Below are 19,983 nucleotides of genomic sequence, written 5' to 3' on the forward strand. Positions count from 1 at the left end.
ATTCTGCATTGTGCACTTAAAATGTGCTGCAAGAGTAGATCTTATGGTAAGTGTTCTGACCACAAGAAAAAGAAGAAGGAGGAGAAGGAGGAGGAGGAGGAGAAGAAGAAAGAGATGGAGAAGGAGATATAATAATAAAGGGGATGGGAGGAAACTTTGGGAGGTGATAGGTATGTCGATGGCCTTGATGTTGTTGGTAAAGATTTCATGGTATACAACTCATGCAGTTGTACACATCAAATATGTAAAGATTTTACACGTCAATCAGACTTCAATAAATTGTTGTTTTAAAAAACCTACTGGTGACAATTGAAATGCTTTCCAGCTTTTCACTGCAGCAAGGAACATTTTTTTTTTCTCTTGTCTATGGTGCTAGCTTTCACTCATGAGGTCCACAAAAAACATCTTTATGTTAATTTTCTATACATCAGATGTCCAAGGTGTCAGCTTGCTGAGTCAAAAAGTATTTACATTTAAAAATATGATCTATACCACCAGATTTCCCTCCAAAAATATTGAATATATCAATATATTAGACAGCCCTTTACTCCACACTTACTATCACTGGGGATCCTCAATTTTTTTCATCTTTGTCAATCAAATAAACAATAAAAATGATGTCTTGTTTAAATTTACATTACATTAATTACTTACAAGGTTGAACACCCACAGTATCATGCCTTCTGACCATCTGCATTCACTGCATTATTGTTAGTTCGTATATTTCCTCCTTATTTATTTTGTACTGTTCAGATTCTCATTCATTTACCAGAGTTTTATTTTTACTATTTGAGACATTAGCCATTTGTCTATAACAAAAAAGAAGAAAAAATACTTCTCCCAGTCTAATTTTTTCTTTAAGCTTTACTTATAGTACTTTTGCTGTACAAAAGTTTCACATTGTAGCCAATTTTATCAAATTAATAAATTTGTTGCTTTATATTGTCTTTTGTCAAGCTTAAAAGACTCTATTACAATATTGTTTAGATAGTCATCAATATATTCTTCTGATATTTTTAGTTTCTTTCTTACATATTTAAATATTTTATTCCTCTGGAATTTATTTCAAAGGAGTAGAGGAGAAATCCAGCTTCATGATTTCTACATGGCCAGTCTCAATGAGAGTTGCCCAACATGCTCTACTGAGTGACCTATCTCTTCCCAACTGGCATGAAATACCACCTCTATCATATGTTTGTGCCCTTTCTCCACTTTCCAGTCTTTTCTGTGATCTGCCTATTTCTGTAGTAGCACCACGTCCTTTACCTATTAGAGCTCTGTGACATATTTCCTATCTTGTAGGGCAAGTATTCTCCAACTACTCTTCTTTTACCAGATTTTCATAGCCTTTCTATATTTCTGTTCATCCAGCTGAGCTTTAAAATTATGTCATAAAAAAATAAACTCTGGTGAAACTTTAGAATTTCCATACATAGAATTATAATAAAGTTCCCTAGCAATATCATTTAGAACAGGAATCAGCAAAAAGATTTTTCTGTGAAGAGCCAAATAGTGAACATGCTCTGAGTCACAACTACTCAACTCCAGCACTGACGCCTGAAAGAAGCCATGGAGAGGAGGTGACTCAATGGGCATAGTTGTGTCCACAAAAACTTTTACAAACACAGGCAAAGGTGTATTACTCAGCCATGAAAAGGCATGAGGTACTGAAATGGAGTATTACTCAGCCATGAAAAGGCATGAAGTACAGAAACATGCTACAACACGATGAACCTTGAAAACATTATGTGAAGTGAAAGAGGACACTAAAGGTCACATATTGTATGAGTCCATGTGTATGAAATACCCAGAATAGGTATCCATATAAAGTAAAATCAGATTTGTGGTTGTGGGGCGGGGCGGGGGCAGGGACATGGGGAGGAATTGATAACTATGGTGTGTTTTTCTGGGTTAATGAAAAGCTTTTGAAACGAGAGATGGGTAATGGTTGCACATCATTGTGAATGGACAAAATGCTTCTGAATCATACACTTTAAAGTGATTAATTTTATGTTATGCGAATTTTACCTCCATTAAGAAAAACACTGTACACACCAGGAAAACCGCTCTCGTAGGTCAGCATGTGGTGTCAGCTAGCCTCGTAGGCTGATGCGCCTCCTGTTTGGTGCTAATGGGGGACTTGTTGGGGCCCACTGCTGAGAAGTCTTTGCGAAGGCTGGGAGGATTTCCCCGTAGACATAATGGTGATGAAAGGGTGAAAAGCAGCACGTCCTCAGTAGCAGCAAAGATGAGGGCATGGGTCCTTTGCTTCATCACTAACACTCACACTCGAGTAGCATCTGGGCTATACGTTGGGATCACCTGGAATCTTTAAAAAATCCTGATGCCAGGCTCCCACCTCCAGACATTCTGACTTAATTGGTATGAAGTGTGACCTAGGCACCGAGTTTTCCAAAGGTGCCTGGTGATTCTAACGTGCGCTCACGTTAGGGAGTCACTGGCCTACAGACAAGTCAGTGGGCTTCCCGACTTCTTCCTTGGACTAGAGGAGTCCGTTGGGATCACACCAAAGGTTCTTAACCTGACTGCCCATGGGAACCCCGGGGAGCGTCACACATTACCATTGCCCAGTGCCCTCCCCATGTGTTATGATCTGGGGTGTAGTCTGGACGCAGGGACTTTTGGAAACTCCCCAGGTGATCCAAAGGGCAGCCAAGTGGGGAACTCTGCACTAAATACTGTTTCCTAAACATCTCTGAAAATAAAAACCAACTGGAGCTCTTTTAAAAGACAGAGAGAAAGAGTATAGACAGGAGGATTGACTGCAGCTCCCACCCCAGGGGACAGGCCTGGTCCTCCGGGAGACTAGCAAGTGCCCACATTTATTCTTATCAGTAAAGTTTGGGAAATTCGGCACTAAAACTAGATTACATACAAAAAGCAAACATTTCCGTGTGTGTGAGTATCTGTGTCTGTGTGTGTGTCTGTGTGTCTGTGTATGTGTCTGTGCATGTGTGTGTCAAAGAGCCTGGGTGGGAACAGAGGGAAAGAGAACTTCCTCATTTGTGTTCACACCTGAGAGGGTCCTGGGTGATAAGAGGAGCATAAGGGGTGAACTCTGGCTTCCAGAGAGGGCCATTCCTAGTACAGCAAAGCACAAACTCAAACTCACATTCATCGTACCTGTTGCATTTGCACAGGCCCTTCACAAACATCATCTCTTGCGAACAGTTAGGTTGGAAAAGCTCTAGAACTCAGAGCATTTGATGGACTGTCATCCACTGCCCAAACCAGTGGGCCAGCCAGAATTACACCCAGAGAGTTTGCGTCCCAGACCAGTGCTTCTTCCATAAAACAGTGATGTCTGAGCCACAGTCATGCTGTGTGGAACTCTTCACTGCCGCTAAATAATTTGCTCTGGTTGAAATGGACATCAAAGAGAAATCAATGGGGAAAATATAGCATGTAAGAGTGTATGCCTGAGAGCTGTGGCCGCTGGGTAATGAGTCAGGAGCTGGCACTTAGGGAGCGGAGGCCCCGCTTTCCCCTCCAGAGTCTCCCCGGAGTTTCTGACCTCTCCACCCACTGCTCTCAGGACAGCAAGGGTCAGTTCTGTGGTGGAGCCCTCCAATCCAGTGGGAAGTAAAATGGGAGATGATGAGGATGATATCTGACTCTAAGATCAGTAGTTCACTGCTTATCCTTCTCTCTGAATCCCCCCAGTCCTCATTTTCTCAAACACGGTGTGATTACACTCTGAGACAGGCTGAGCCAGGGGTCCAGCGCCGAGCAAAGCAGACCCACCCCTCAGCTTCACTGAGCTCCTTGACTGAGACCTTGTTACTCAAAGTCGTGCTGTATCACCTGACAGCTGTCAGAAAAGTAGAAGCTCAGCCACCAACCCGGACACACTGAATGAGAATTTTCATTTTCTCATGAACTCTTAATCTTCCCTTTCTCATGATTCCAGGCAATTGGGATGCACGTTAAAATTTGGGAAGCACTGGTTTAGAGGCTCATTTCTATGAGTGAGTCAGACCATGGACTCCAAAGAAATATACTGTGGGTTCTCTTCCCTTGATTTCCATGCGAGTCAGTGTTGGAGAAAATAACTGTTCAGCTGTTAAATCTTGAAGGGATCTTAGAGTTCACCTAATTCAACCGCCTCGTTTTGCAGATGATGAAAACAAAACCTAGAGAGGTAACATGATTTCTAAGGGAAAAAGCCAGGATCAGAACCAAGGATTTTACTCTCAAGTTCAACGTGCCCATTGCATGATTGCTGAGGAAAGCCAGCTAATCATGTCCCTAAGAGAAAAGGTGACAGAAATGAAACAGGAGGGACAGGGAGCCACACCACTGCAGAGTTTAAGCGGGTCCCTCAAAAATGTGGGAGGGCGGACCATTTCTGCAGACCATTTTCAACTCTGCTCTTTCAGAGTTGATCCCAATGGAGAAATACTGATCAGCTTTGGCTTCCCAACACGAATGTGCTTTTATTTTAAGGGTGCTATTCCATTCCATGAGACCTACTGAGGAGAAACAGGAAGACAGTCATGGGCTGTCATTCCATCTATACCCCTCCAGCTGGTCTCCATAAGTAACTCCTGAGTCCAACATGCCCCCAAGGTCTTCATAAGGTTTACCCTACATTCCTCAAAACCTTTGGCCAGGTCGTTGAAAATGAAGCAATATACTTTCTGTTAGATGCGTATAAATTACAGTACACTCTGTGGGGGCAGACTACACAAACAAGCATCCCCACCAAAGCTCCCCTTTAAATCCATGCTTGTGAACAAAGGTTGTCAAGAATGCTGACAGTTCCCTCACTCTTCCTCTCTACTCATTTTAAGTGTTCTGCCCTGGACTGCTCTAAAACTCAAACTTAAATCAACTTGAAAGCTTCCCCCCAAGAACCAGCCCATTTTGTCAAAGACCAGATAGATTAAAATGAACACGCATCGCCACTACACCTTGTATCACCAGAGCACTGTTTTCTCAGCCAAGGGAGCAGGAGACTGGCAGATCTGGGCCACGAGTGTGTGGTGGGCCTGTTGCTTCCTTTTCTCCCCACCTTAATAATAAATAATCAATTTGACAGAGTTGATAGGAAGACATGACACATTTACGAGAAGGATTTTTACTTGGCTTCTTAAGTCTAGTGCCTTCAGTTTTTCCATCACATTAAAAGGAGAAGGAACGCCTTTTTCATGTTACCTGACCACAGCTTGGCTGTATGAGTACACGGATCACGCACTCTCAGAAACAAACAAACAAACAAAATCATGGGAAAATGGCTTGACAAGTTAACCAAAATTTTATGTTGTTTCTAATTAAGAAATAGGAAGACAGACAGACACCAAATTGCCAGAGGATAGAAACACTTCATCACTTCATTTCTAGTTGAGTTCTCGTTCTCTTTTTTAATTTTTTTCAATTATGGTTGACATACAATATTATATTAGTTTCAGGTGTACAACATAGTGGTTAGACATTTATGTATCTAGTTGAGTTCTCAAAAAAAGCTCCTGAATGTGGTTTCTGACATCGGAACAGAGTATTTTTTATGATAGATTTTTTTTTAACCCTATCCCTAAAAGCTAGGATTTTGGAATCACAACTTACTCCATGCTTCCCTAGCATGATGACTTAAGTAGGAACAGTTTTGCCATCTCTGTGAGCTGAAATGAACGGAGTTAAGGATTTGTTACTTGATATAATGGCAATGACTTTTCAATAGACATGCACAGAATCATTGATCAGAGTGACCTCTCCTTGTTTGCACTGCAACACTGTTCAATTTACACCAATTAAAGAATGCTTGGTTTGGGTATTGAAGAATAATTAAAGGATGCAAATCCCCAAGGGCTTCTAGAAATGACATCTGACTAGAATGGTGATTAAGGCATGAAGGCAGCATTAGTATTTGAATAGTTTGACTGATACACAAAATCATTACAACGTCTCTCCAGGAAGACTGACATTGGGTCAATGTATGTACTTGCCTGGTCACCCTAAACAAATTTGACAAGTCTAATTTTAAGTAATTGCTCAGAGTTTAGTGGCCATCTCTGTCCCCACAAGGGCAGCTGTCTGGACCACATCTTGTAATTGAGATGTGTCTTTAAACTATATGTGTCAACCCAACATGCAAATGTGCTTTCAAAAAAGGTGAAGGGTTAGGACACTCTGGTGAATCATTTTCCAGTCAAATTTCAACATGAAAACTTTACCATAGCTATTACTCAACTCATCAGCTAATTCTACCTCATCGCCTAGAGCTGACTTTGCTAGCTATAGAGATCATCTAAAGACCAACTCTAGAGATCATCTAAAGACCATTTCAGAGTGGGGTTCCCAGACCAGCAGTATCAGCGTGACCTGGGAACCCATTAGATATGCAGTCTTGGACCCAACCCCAAACCTGCAGAATCAGAGACTCTGGGGACTCAGAGAGGACCTACAGCTAACACTTCAATGAGTACTCTCAGAGATCTAAAGCCCACTCAAGTTTGAAAACCACCAATCTAAACCCACTGATTCACTTTATCAATAATGAAATGAAGACCCAGTATGTTATGTAATTTGCCTAAAGTCCCGCAGCTTAAATGGCAGTGGAGGCTGGAGCTAATCATATTGTGTTCCAGACATTTAATTCCTGACTTTTATGATTCAGCTAAATTTTTTAAATGTTTTGCTGCTGTGTTTGTTGTTTGTCATGCAGCCTCAGTGTCTCCCCGAAAACATGTACAGCTTATATCCTGGCAGACGGCTGGGTCTCATCTTCCTCCCGGACATCAGAGTCAGGTGCAGTCATTGAACTAACTAGGTTTTAGGGGAGCCCTCACCTGAGCCAGAGATTTCATTGCCTGTGTGACAGGCTTGAGAGGTGCCTTCTTCCACTCATGGAGATCGTGGATGCATGTGTAAAGAACAACCCTCCATTGCTCGGGGCTTCTGCCCAACAGTGCTAAACACAGCCCCTGCTGGCCCCACTGAAAGTGCAGGGAGAACAGTAGCCCATTATGTTAAGCCACTGATATTTGGGGTATGTTTTTTACTACTTTAGAACCCAACATGTCACAGGACACTTCGGGACTTCTGGACAGTCCCTTTGCACTATTAAAAGTGAGTGATGCATAGGACAGAGTGGAGGTGTAAAAGGAGGCTATTCCCTATTTAAAATATAACTAAATATAACAAAATTTGCAAGAGGACATAAGGATGGAAACCAAATTTGAGTTACTAACCAAACAACAGATTCCAGATTTAATTTTCTTGGTTGACGACTCATTCTACTCTTTTGCCATTTAATCCCAGTCTGACAACGCTTGGGCCACACAGAGCCTAGATGTCCACCTAGAGTGAGTGAATCCAATCAAAACTGAAAAATAAGGGCAGCCTCATTTGCAGGCGACACAAGCTGCCGATTCCAGTGCCTCACCAAACAGCACAGACAGAGAGCTAAAATAAAGTGTATGGGAAAGGTTTCTTTCCAACTTGCCCAGGCTCCCAACAGATGGATAAAGCCTTTTCACATCACTTGCTCTGCTCGCCCCCCATTCCCGGCTCTTTCCTTTCTGAGCCCCCACCGTCCAGGTGAGGCTGTGCACCCAGCATCCCCACTCGCGGCCCCCTCCCCTTGTCTTTCTCTCTTGGCCTCTCCCCGCAGCAATGCTGAGCCTTTCAGCCATCTCATCCCCCGGCTCCCTGCGCAGAGCAGGGGTACAATGTGCCTCTGAATGAGAAGGAGTAGACAGAGTGGATTAATGGCAGTGGCAGAAGAGTGATACAGCCACAGCAGAACAAAACGAGGGCGACCCGGACAAAACAAAGCGCCACAATAGATCATTTCTGAAAAGTCATCCGGGCAGCTTTGAAACCCAGGGCTGCGTGTTCCAGGGCAGTTTCACATCCATGGGCTTTCAAGAGACATGAATGGAAATGGAACAGTAACTCTTTCTCATACCTCTTTTCAGGGGTCTCGTCGGCAAGAGAAGGATTTACCATTCAATTCCCATACTTTTATGTGGGGAATTAGGAATTGCCCCTTAAAAAGAAATGGCCTTTTAAACTCTCCTAAAGTTTAAAGTGGCTATTTTATAGATTTACCAAAATTTATTCTTCCTTCCGCTTATATTTCATTTTCTAAAATACTTGCAAACACACCCACATGCATATACACAAACGTTTCCATCTTCATTTTTCTCAGGAACGTTTCATTCAGATAATCTCCAGCCAAAGAGATACTTCATCTTTGAGCTTGATACAGGGTTTAGTCTTTGTACTTAACTATTTCTTCACTTTACCAATTTCATCGTACTTATTTTCTGAATAACAAGGCCTATCTTAGAAAATATTAATCACCACATATTTGGGAAAATGGCAAGCATTGGGCCAAACTGGTGAAAGGTCGGAAGCAAGATAGAAAAGGACATTCATTCATTGACTCAGCAGGCGTTTACCTTAGCAGTCACTAGTGGGACTAGTCCTGAATACACACTATTTTGAATTGTCAAATAAAAACGGTTAAGTTTTCCTAGAAGGGGGCTCAATAAAACGTCCCCAAATGGAATGGCCTGGCCAGTATTTTAGCAGTGGACAGCACGTATCTGGCTCCGTCCTTCTTGGAAGCGTGCAGTGTTTGGCCATGTTAATCTCATTAACCTTCCCTATCACTTTCAACAGGACAGAAATGGAGACTGGAGAATGTGGAGTTCCTGGCCGGGAGAAGTCATGCTTTGGCTCTAGCCCAGTACCTTTGATCTGACTCCCCAGGCCACTTCCACAGGCTCTTTTTGGAGCAGAGAAAGAAAGACACACAAGGAAACTTTGCCATAGGAAATCCAGCCATGTCTGACCCCACACTTCCCTCTTCCCTCCTCCCGCCCCCAGGAGAGCCTGTTCCCCGCCTCATTCAAGGCAGCAGCTGTGATGATGGCCAGCCATTCTCCAAGGGCAGTCAAGCATACCCCGATTCCCAGAGAACATTTTGGGGTGAGAGATGGACAGGAGGGGTGGGGGGAAGGGAAGAGAAAAGAAGGTTTTCCTCCTCAGCAGGTCTGTAAGGCGAGACTGGGGCACACTAACCATTTCCTGATGTGCAAATTTGAAACTTGGACTTCATTGTGGATTTCATAGATATGCAAAAAACAACCCAACAAAAGGGAATCTCTTATAATATACTCAATTTAGGCTATTTCAGACCCTGATATCATTTCTCTTTTAAAAAAAAAAAAAAAAGGAGAGGGAGAGCAACAATTTCCTATTTTTGAGGACTGTTAAAAACCTCAGAAATCTGCAATATACGTGTATCACATCCACATGTTACACATCTGAATTTTTAGTGTTATATGTCAATTATATCTCAGTAAAGCTGTGAGAAAATAAAGCCTTAGAAAGAAAACCCAAGAATAACTGTATTGATATCTGCAAGTCTGAAAACTGTACCGTTTCCTTCCTGAAATAACTTACTTGTTAATAGTTATTTCAAAAGGAGTCAGGATATTGCTCTGTAGGAGGCAAAATCTCACTTAGGAAAATTAATATTTGAAGGAAATAGTGGTTCTTAAATACTGGCCTCACTTGCTTGAGAAAAATCTGTGGCTTTGATAGTCTGGGAAGGTTTTATAAATTAAAATATTTCCATTGCATTCTTTACTATCTCTAAACCAGACGTAGAAATTCCAAAGGCCAGGCCCCTTAGAAGCTTTCCAAAGCCCCATCGCGACAACTCTTGCAGCCCACAGAAACAGCAGTACTCGGTGTCTCCAGGGAGACCCCCTTTCAACAGCCTCACCCACAACCAAAAACTACAAATGCTGACAAGATGACAGCACCACTAAACTCTAAACCAGCATTTCCCAGCCTGCTTGGAATTGGACAGCATACTGCCTAAGAAACCCTCTTCCAACTTAACTCTTAAAACCACTGGCTTGGACTTCTTTTTTAACAGAATTCAAATATCATGTGATTAGAGAAATTCTTCTGTGATTTTTTTATAACCTTTCCCAACCTCCACTGCCCGGACTACTAGAGCCTGTGGCAACTGTAGAAATTGTTAGCTTTTCACAGTTCTTTCTCCACAAAGCAGTAAAAATGGTCTTAAACAACAATTAAGTGAATTACAGAGAGAGAGAGAGAGATACTCTTTTCATTAATCTTCAATAGCTTCCTGATACACTGAGAGTAAAACCAAGACCAAGCCACCACTCACATTGCCAATCTCCTATTGTGCTTCTCTTTACTCTTCATTCCTATCTTCAGGTCCTTGTGCTCAAAAAGTTCTCCCTTGTCCCAGGGCCTTTGCACATGCTCCCTTCTACTTGGAATTGTAGGCTCCACTCCATGCATGCCTGGCCTGTCTTCTTGTCTTCCAATAGGGCTCCACTGAAACACCACCTCCACCCAGAGGCTTCCCCTGACCATGCTATCTCAAGTAGCTTTCTCTCGCCCATCCATCTCTACTCCAGACCCAAGTTTATAGCTATCACAACACATATTTCAGTCTGTAGGTCTTTTAATTTTATGTCTGTCTACGTGTGTTTGTCTATCCACCTTACTAGAATGTAGGCTGCAGGAGGAAAGGGACATGGCTCTTTTGTTTACCATCACCAGCAACTTGCATGTTACTTATACAGAGTTGGTGCCCAATAAAAATTTGTGGAAGGAAGGAAAACAGGAAAGAATGAAGGAAGACGAGATATTGCCTGGAAATCCATGCTCTTCTTCCCAGCCCACCAGTGTTCTGTATTATTCAGGGTAAAAACCTCTGCTCTCCTATTAAATAGACCCTGAAAAACAGTGGTTCCCTAAATCAAATTGCCTTCTCTTTTACATAACACTCTGGAGCTGGACACTCCAGGATGGCAGGATGTCCTGTTTCACACAGTAACGATGAGATCCAGATTCTTCCTCTGTGGTTGTTCCTCTATTCTGCTGGGCGGCATGCACCTGCTTGGTTTAATGGGGTTGCCAGCTCATCCAGATTCCAGCTCACGGGAAGTCTAAGAAGAGCAATTTCCAGTTAAGATGTGAAACAGAAGTTGCACATATCATTTCTTCTCACATTTCATAAGCAATACTTTAGTCTATGTCCTGAAAGGGAGGTTGAGAGGTAGAGTCTCTAGCTGATTGACTTCATGTCCAGGGAGAAAGGAAAAATGGATTTTGGGGGACACAGCCATCTGCCACATGTCCCTAGACTCCCTTCTCTGTAGAAAACTTCCTGGGACATGCCCCCGGGTAGCAGAGCCTGTGTGTGGACTGTCTATGATGGAAAGACAAAGATTCTCACCATTCTGAAGAACTCGTGGGAGCTGGAGGAGGCAGCAGGACCTCAAGGGTGCACTTACCGCAGCCACCACAACCACTGAGAAACCAGTACGCTCAGTCCTTTCCCTCCTCGTTGGCTCTGAAACTCAGAAACACCCAGATGCATTTTGGTTTGGTTTTGTTTTGTTTTATTGGGAAACAGTGTGTTTTTTCCAGGACCCATCAGCTCCAAGTCAAGTCGTTGTCCTTCAATCTAGTTGTGGAGGGCGGAGCTCAGCTCCAAGTCCAGTCGTCATTTTCAATCTAGGTGCAGGGGCACAGCCCACCATCCCATGTGGGAATTGAACCAGCAACCTTGTTGTTAAGAGCATGTGCTCTGACCAACTGAACCATCCAGCCGCCCCCATTTTTGGTTTTGTACCCAAAATTTCCCATTCAGTTCTTCACTCACTGTGCAAAAAGAACGTGCAAAAAGCAATTGACCTCAGTGCCCGTTGCTCTAATTTAGAGTGAGGGAAACAGACATACCTCTTTGGTGTCCCTAGCACAATCCCAGTGTAGCACCTGAACTGATTGTTTCATAAGCATTTGTCCAGTCTCCTAGGCTAGATTGCAAGTAGTAGACACCTGAAAGTAGTAGACACTACGTTGTGTTCCCTTAGCTCGTCACATCTACACAGTGGGACTGAACAATATCTGCTCAACAAACACTCCATTTGGTTATCGAAATGGAGATATCATCAGATTAAAGCTAGGTCTACGCAACTCTAGAAAATAAAATTAATTCAGCAGATTAGTCCTCCCGAACATTCGTTGACTTGGGATTTCTTTTTTAAATAGTAAAATAAAATAAAAAATAATAATCTGCTTATGTGGACTGTATGACCAACTCACATTATCCCTATATAGAAGCTGAAAATGTTGCCTAAAATTATATTGCACACTGGAACTTCTGGTAACTCAGGATGCTGCCTTCTGGGTGGTGTTTATTCTATGCCACAAACACCTGAATTACTGAAATTGAAATCAATCCAGATTCTGTGTTTGGGGTTCCAGCACTTTGTGGACTGGCACATGTGCCTGACAAAAATCTGGGGAATGTTTAGCCTCTCATTCCTCTGAGAATTATGCCGTTTTCCAAGAAAAGCTAAATAGCTCATTCATATTTCACCCTCTGTTCTTCCAGGCTGGTTTCCTGAGGATATTTTTTAGCCAGACTGGTGTTGTGTTGGTTTTTTTTTTTTAATAGGCTGCTGGAAACTGAGAGTTTTAAACTTATATTGAATGATTCTTGAGTGCATTATCAGATGAAGAATATTATCCTTATTTCATCTATTACAGATGAAAAAAATGTACACATGAATGGAGTCCACTCAGTGGGTTGGTCGACAGATTCCCCCAGAGTATAACTGAAATCCACATGAAATCGCTCAGTGATGTTTCTGAGGAGAGCTAACTAATAAGTACCATCAGGTAACAAAACTGCTATGTTTGCTTTTCTTTCTGCATCACTTTTATCATCAAGAGAAATGGGGAACTTCCTATTTCAAGGGCTTTTTGCACAGGAAAACTTAGTGTGGCCTTAACACACACTGAAGTCTCTAGGGGGGAAGTTTTGGAGTAACCTGAAAATCTTCAACAGAGGAGCAAAGTTCCTTGACCGGATGGCATCCATCAGGGGTTTCCAGAGGAAAGTGATAAGTATATAAACCACCCACACACACGGGGCATACTCCAGACCATGTGAATCCTTGGAGCCTTTTTTCAAGGAGAGGAGCTGCCATGAACTGCAGAGCACAGAGCCCAGATTCACTCCACAAACCTAAGCAACAAGCTTAAACGCAGTCAAGGAAAATGCTTGGTTTGGCTTAAGTGGACCATTCAGGCCAGTGTGAATTAGGCAGGCGAAGGAGGCCAAGAATCTATAAAAGTTCTTTAGAAAACAAAAAGGCACCAGTCAACAGAGGTGGCTTGATTAGGTATAAATGTGCTTCCCCCAAAAGATAAAGCCCCCCTGAATACATCCAAAATGTTCGTGGTACTTAGATATGAGAGTAAGATGACTTGAACGTCTGGATTTTATGTTTCCTTTGGTCAACATGCATTTTTTCATTATTAAGAAAATAAAAAATAATAATAAATAAAATAAAAATAAATAAAATCATTAGAAAAAAGGATAAAGTCCCCTTTCCTAAAACTGATGAAACCAGTGGAGACTTCCAAGGGGATTTTGAACTGGGTCTTTTTTACAGAGGAATAAAATGCATGGTGGGCTGGGGACATACAAGTGGCCCCGTGAGCACAGAGCAAAGGCAGGGCTCAAAGGGCAAGGGGTAAGGCTGGTGGGATGGGTTTCAGGGGCCCCTGCGGTGCTGGGACCCCTTCCTGTACGTAGGTTGCTGTCAGCTTGCCGAACTGGTGTATCGATGAGCAGGTCTCTGTCGCCCTCACCCTGCACGAGGTGCCGAGGATTGGCCTGTCATCACTGAACACAACTGCTGCCTTCAGAGGGCCTGCGAAGGAGGTGACCTTGTTTTATGATGTGTAATGATGATGAATCACGTGGCTTATCAAGAAGTAATTGAGTCACTGAGAGCAATGCAGCCTGAAGTCTGATGACATTTAGTCCAAAAGCATGCAGGTGACAGCAAGCAGTATTGCTGATGAACTGGGGCATGGAAGAAATGACATTTTTTTCCATGGCATTGCCTTCTAACCTACTGTGGCAGTCTGCATCCCAGTGGGAAACAGATGGCCCATTCACATGAGTGACTGGGGGCAGCTAGTGAAGATTCTGTTTACAGAGGTGTCATTAGGGTTAAGAAAACCAAAACTGTGGTGAGCAGTTATCACCCCTAGGCTTGAAGCAGCATTGGAGAGGGGTGATTTCCACTGACAGAAAAGCAATTGTGTCACCCTCAGGCCAGCAGTGGGGACAGGAGAATCAGGACCCTGACTTCACTGTCCCACTCCTCAGTTCTCAGCTCCCAACCCAGCCAGACCCTGAGGGCAAGGAAGACATTGATGCCACCTAAACTGACCTACCTCCCCAGGGTTCTCCACATAGCAGGGCACAAAAGGAGAGAGAGGGGTCTGAGGGGCAATTGGAAAATATCCAGCCCACACACTGTACACTTTACTCTTAGCTGTACCTGCCCCCACTAGAATGTAAGCTCCCGGAGGACAGTGACTTAGCTAGTCTGTCCCCTGCTGGGTCCCTAGTACCTACACACAATAGGCACTCAGAGAATATGTATTGATTGACTGCACAGGAGGAAAGAAAACAATTTGCCCAGTATTTAACACAAGTCAGTAATAAGATAAGCAACATTTTATATAAGGTGAAAAATAGCCCTTAATGTGGTATTTCCCCACAGTAATCTGGTTCTTATTTTGGCCATTCCACCCAAAGCAAAATATAGCAAATATATATATATATGTAAGAAGGAAAATATGGTGGGGTATAAGATTTGCTAAAAAGATTATATTTGTGCTTTACTTGGAGTGAAGAAAATTTTGGGAAACGGACCGAAGAATTTTAAATTGCCTTAAAAAAATACAAGAAATCCATCTTTCTCCCAACTTTCAGACCCGTGGTCTAGGAATGAGGGGAAAGTTGCCAGGATTATTAAAGAAACTCTGTGTTAAACAGTGGAAAGATGTCAGGTTGTGGGTTTCTCGGCCACGGTAGGTTTTAAAGACCAACGTTGTCTGGATTTGATGACAGGTAATGACATTAACTAATTACAAAACTAATCACATTTGGAGCGGTGGAAGTTGAGATCATGATAAGCATAATCAAATCCCTGACTTGGGGCTTCGGGAATCAGAGGATAAGTTTTCTCCCCTAGCAAAGTTTGACCAGATGCCTTTTGGAGTCCTTTGTCTGAATATTTTGGAAGCTACAGATACAAGAGTTGGAACCAGCATTCTGAATCGCAGTGTCCAGTGGCTGGATTGGCACTAGCTGAGGGCACTCTAGGGATGTCCCGTGGGTTCCCACTGCCTGAAGATGAGCCTTGCCCTCCCCAGCACAGGGAACTCCATCAAGGTAAGTGCCTGGCCCTCAACCCGCTCTCTCTCCCACCTAAAACCCTGAACCTGTACACACCCCACCTGTCACAGGTTGGGTCATCTTCAGCAAATTCTAATCCATTGGAGCTTCAGCTTATTTTTCTACAAAGTAGACATGAAAATATTGGTCCCATTTGCCTCAGCAAATTGATGCGACAATCCAGTGAAGCAGAGTTCACTTTGCATGTTATAAACTGCTTACATAGGAAAGTATTGCTGATACTAAGCCACTGACAGGCCCAAGTACTGATCACATGAATACCTCAATCATCAGAAAGGTAGAGAATCATTAAAATGAAGAAGCTGGCCACCTTCCAGTTGTCAGAGACTCCTCTACCTCTTTCCTTCTTCCCTCTTGCTCTCTCTGGCCCCCTGGGAGGAAAGGGAAGCATCTGTGTTTTTCAAAGCATCTCCAGCCCTTTAAGGAGACAACAGAGCATGGGCTTTGCCATGGAAATGGCCTGGTCATTCCTCTCATCCCTTAAGCCCCAATGTAAAACTCGAAAGGAAATGAAATCCTAAATGTCAATACTGTCCTTCAGTCACTTGGAAAATTATCTACCTCTACTTTCCCTCTCTTACCAATTCACTCACCCACAATTAAAGCTATCCTTTGAGTTAAACCTCACTTTTTAGAAACCAAGCAATCACTTAAGAAAGAGGAAAACATTAAGAGATCCCGATTTCAATCAACTCTGCCATTGATTTTTGTGTAATTATGGGGGAGGCATTATTCTCTAGGTAAAGTGGGGGCAAGAAACTTAAAGACTAATGAGGGTTTGATGATGGCAGTGGGCAAGGACCGACACATTCACAGTCTTGTTCCCGACCCTGCTGAAAAGCAAAATATTAGGAAAATAACCTGGGAGACAGCCCTGCTAAAGTGTCCATGACAACGGAGCGCCTGTCACTCAGGGAGAAAGCCTTTGCTGAATAGCGTTTCCTTGTACTTTTTTCATTTTTGTGTAGTTTGTGTATTTGGTGTTTTACACAACTGTGCAATTTTTTTAACTGGTCAGTAAAATGTGTATCCTGCTTTGCTTTTTGTAAAGCTGCAATTTTTTCATAATTGTTAATGACATATCGATCATGACAAGGGATCCCTGGGTTAACACATGCTCACACGTGTGTGTGCACACATGACACACACACTCATGTTACAGAAACACAATAGAGAAAACCACCGATATAGATATAATTTTTAATGTGATGTGTCATTGAATGACTATTGGAAGAAAAAAGTCTCTGTAAAAATAGATTTAAAACAATAGGCAGTTTAATCAGATACATACACAGCATTCATCTCTGTCCCCTAGAAATATGACTTCAGCATAATGAAGGGGAGGAGCTCATTGGAGTGAAACCAACTGTCATTGAAAACCCTTTCTGGGGGTGAGGGGTTGGGGTAGGATCCCCCGACGATGACCATGAGGAGGAGAAGGAAAATCATCCTCATCAGTAGGTAAACTATTAGAATTGAGCCAAGGAAATAAAGTGTGACTATAAATGATGCAATTAGGAGTTTGATTTTAAAAGGTTTACTCCAACTGTACTTGACTTTCTGATGGGGAGTTTAACCCTGTGATACAATCCAACAATTTATGGAAGCCCCTACAGGGTTGGAGCCTAAGGTTTCCTTCTGTGGGGCTCAGTGATGAGATTTTCAAGGAAATACAAGGGGAGTGAGTGAACGCAAACGTCCTCCTCTCAAACAAAATGCAAAAGAGAAGGCTATTCAACAGCCACCCTGGCAGAGTCAACGTGGACTCGTTGCTCACTGCTCTTGTCAGAAGGAAAGCTGTATCTAGTGATGTAGCTCTTTCATCGTGGTGTGCCCGCTGGTTCCTAGGGCACAGTGGGGTCGCCCAGGGACACCTAACCGGGGTCCCTGGGGTTAGCGCACCAAGTGACACTCACACACGCACTGACTGGGAGCTGTGTGCCTGCCAGTTCCGGGGCCTTTGCCCTTCCTACAACCGTGTGATGTAGGCTCGGTTTTACAGATGATGCAGACATACGTGAAGCAACTTGCCCCTGGTCACACGGTTTTTAGGTGCTAGAGAGGAACTCAGAGCCAGCCAGCCTACGCAGGAGGTGCTGCTGCTCAAGTGAACAGAATTGAATTGAATAGAAAAGAGGAAAAGTGGTGAGCTTAAAAGAAGGCAGGAAATCATTTGCCTTAATTATAATCATCTCCAAATTTAAAGCCAATTGGCTGAGTACCCCCCCATCTCAGCAGTGATCAGCAACACGTCCATGGGGACGGAGACAAACATCCCGTCTGCCCACCCTCCCCCAATCTCCACCTTGAATCCACCTGTATGATGGAACCAGTCCTGGGCACGTCACAGACTGTGAGAGAACAAGGGGTCAGTCACAGAGGTCAGCTCCCAGATCCAGGAAACTGTGACCTCTGGCCGCCCTGCCCTACCCTCCAGTCCAGTGGCCGCTTCTGTTGGCTCCCACACAGTGGAAGGCAGGCCGACCTGAGGGCCCACTCCAGCGCAACCCATCCCATTAACCTTTCCGAGAGTGCTTCTTTGTGTTCTACCCATCCTAATACAAATCCCGGTCCACAATGTCAGTAGATTATAAATATAACTTTTTGTTCCTTTAAAAAAATGTTTTATTAGTTTAAGGCATACAGAACAACATAGTGATCAGATATTTACATAACTTACAAAGTGATAAGTCTACTACCAGTAAGTCTACTACCCACTCAACACTGTACATAGTTAAGTCAAAAATATAATTTTTTACTAATTTAGTTTCTATTTGGAAGTGTTATTCTTCAAGGGTGGCCAAAACTCAGTCTTGGAGTCTCTCCTTCACTTAAGTTATGGCTAAGTTCTAGGGATTCTTTAGTTCTAAGACTTGGTAGGAGAGAGGCCATAGGTGTTTGATGCCATGTGTCTATCCAGGCAACCTCTGAGACGTCACCCAGTCCCCCCACCTGGTCCTCAGACATCAGTTTTCATCCAGCTTTATGGTCCCTTTGTAGGTGTCAAGAGAGCAAGGACAGATCTCCTCCCGACACCCCCACTATGATGACTGAGAAATGTCCCTACAGACTTGTTCTCTCATGTCTTTAGCTAGATTCTAAGGCCTTTCTGTTCCGCTAAGGATCAAGGCTGTAGCAAAATAAAACAAGATATTGGGTAACACTTACATTTGGACGAATATCACAGAAATCCAATAACAGAGGCTTGACCAAATACACACTAATTATGGAGCACAACAGAAAAATCTGGCACAGTGCTCAAAGATGCAATCAAGAAACCAGGCACTTTCTATCCTCCAACGAGGCCACTGTTTAGCAATGGCAGGTGTCCCCTGGGCATCACATGCCCTCCAAGCAGGAAAAAGTCGGAAGTGAAAGAAGTGGTTACAACAGACCATAGCTTTTCACAGGTCAACACTAGAGACATCTGTCTACCCCAATTTGAAGGGTGGTCTGGAAAGCTTTCTAGCCTCCATCGCAAGTAATTACCAGTTAGAAAGGGATTAAAGAGGCGACTGAGGGTATCAACCTAAAGAATCTGCCACAACCAGGGGAAGACTCATTTAGAACTGTCACTTCCTTCCCCCAAAGAATGAGTAGGCACTGGCCTAGCTGTTTAAATGAGGTAAAGGTGAAAAGAAAATAGAGGTAAAATGTTGGATGGTGTTTCATAAAATATTATCCCACCTCATGATTCAAAAAACATCTTAGTCTGGGTAGGCAGCCCAGAGGAAGTTCAAATGCCATTGGCTCCTCTGCAGGACCAGATTCAGCAAACCAGACACTTAAGACCTTTAATTCAAACCTATACTCACAGGCTACATGACATACACCAAGGGCTTCTGTGCTTCCGTCCTATCCTGCCTTGGCTCAAGAGACCCACAAGGCACTTAGTGACTAGATGTTGGGTCAAAGAAACAGCCATGTTTATGAACTGGAGATGCTGGGCCAGAATGTGGCAGGGCCTCATTTCCTAACATATATAACACTAGAAGACCCAGTCACAAGGGAGAAGCTACAGAAGCTGAGCCATTTCATGCCAATTCTGTTACCCAGCTCCTTCAGCGGGCCGGAAGGCTCAGATCCAGGTTTGGTCCACCTGCAGAGGTCCAAGGCGCCCCCCCCTTCCCTCCCCTACAGCTTCAAAATCATTTTGGCTACCACGTGGTAGAGCAGAAAGTCTGAGCTGCTAGAGTCAGAAACTTATGTCTGCTAAACTATGACCTTGGGAAAGTTACTTTGAACCAAGCCTTAATTTCTTTATTGTAAAATGAAGAGTGTAATATCCTTGCAGAGTTGCTGTGAACATGAGAAATAATGGATGTAAAGAGCCTGTCCACACTGGCCTTTTTAGTCCATGTGGCTCTTCTTGCAGAAGATTCTGGGGACTTGGATTGGACCAGAAACAGAACCCAAATCAGTGCTGCCTGCTAAGAGACAAGAAGAGGGAACACTTCCATCTGGGGAGATTTCCTCCAGGCTGGAAGGTGCTCCAAAATTGGGGTTAGTTGGTCAGTCGGTCTGTCGGTCTGAGGAAGAAGGGTGGTGGTAGGGCAGGCTGGCTGAGAACACTCCTCAGTCTGGCTGGTTGGTACTGACCTGTAAGAATCACTGACTGACTTCTATTCTGCATAAAACTATCGATACTTATGTGCCAATACATGAGCTGGCCT

The 19,983-nt window shown here is 43.4% G+C and overlaps 1 long non-coding RNA gene across 15 annotated transcripts in view; it reads right to left on the reverse strand.

Moving 5' to 3' along the window:
• LOC109458236 (uncharacterized) overlaps nucleotides 1-19,983 on the reverse strand; it is a 99,103-nt gene that overhangs the window by 69,929 nt on the left and 9,191 nt on the right. The window lies entirely within an intron of this gene.

This window comes from Rhinolophus sinicus, linkage group LG05 (assembly GCF_036562045.2).
Source record: "Rhinolophus sinicus isolate RSC01 linkage group LG05, ASM3656204v1, whole genome shotgun sequence".
NCBI lineage: Eukaryota > Metazoa > Chordata > Mammalia > Chiroptera > Rhinolophidae > Rhinolophus > Rhinolophus sinicus.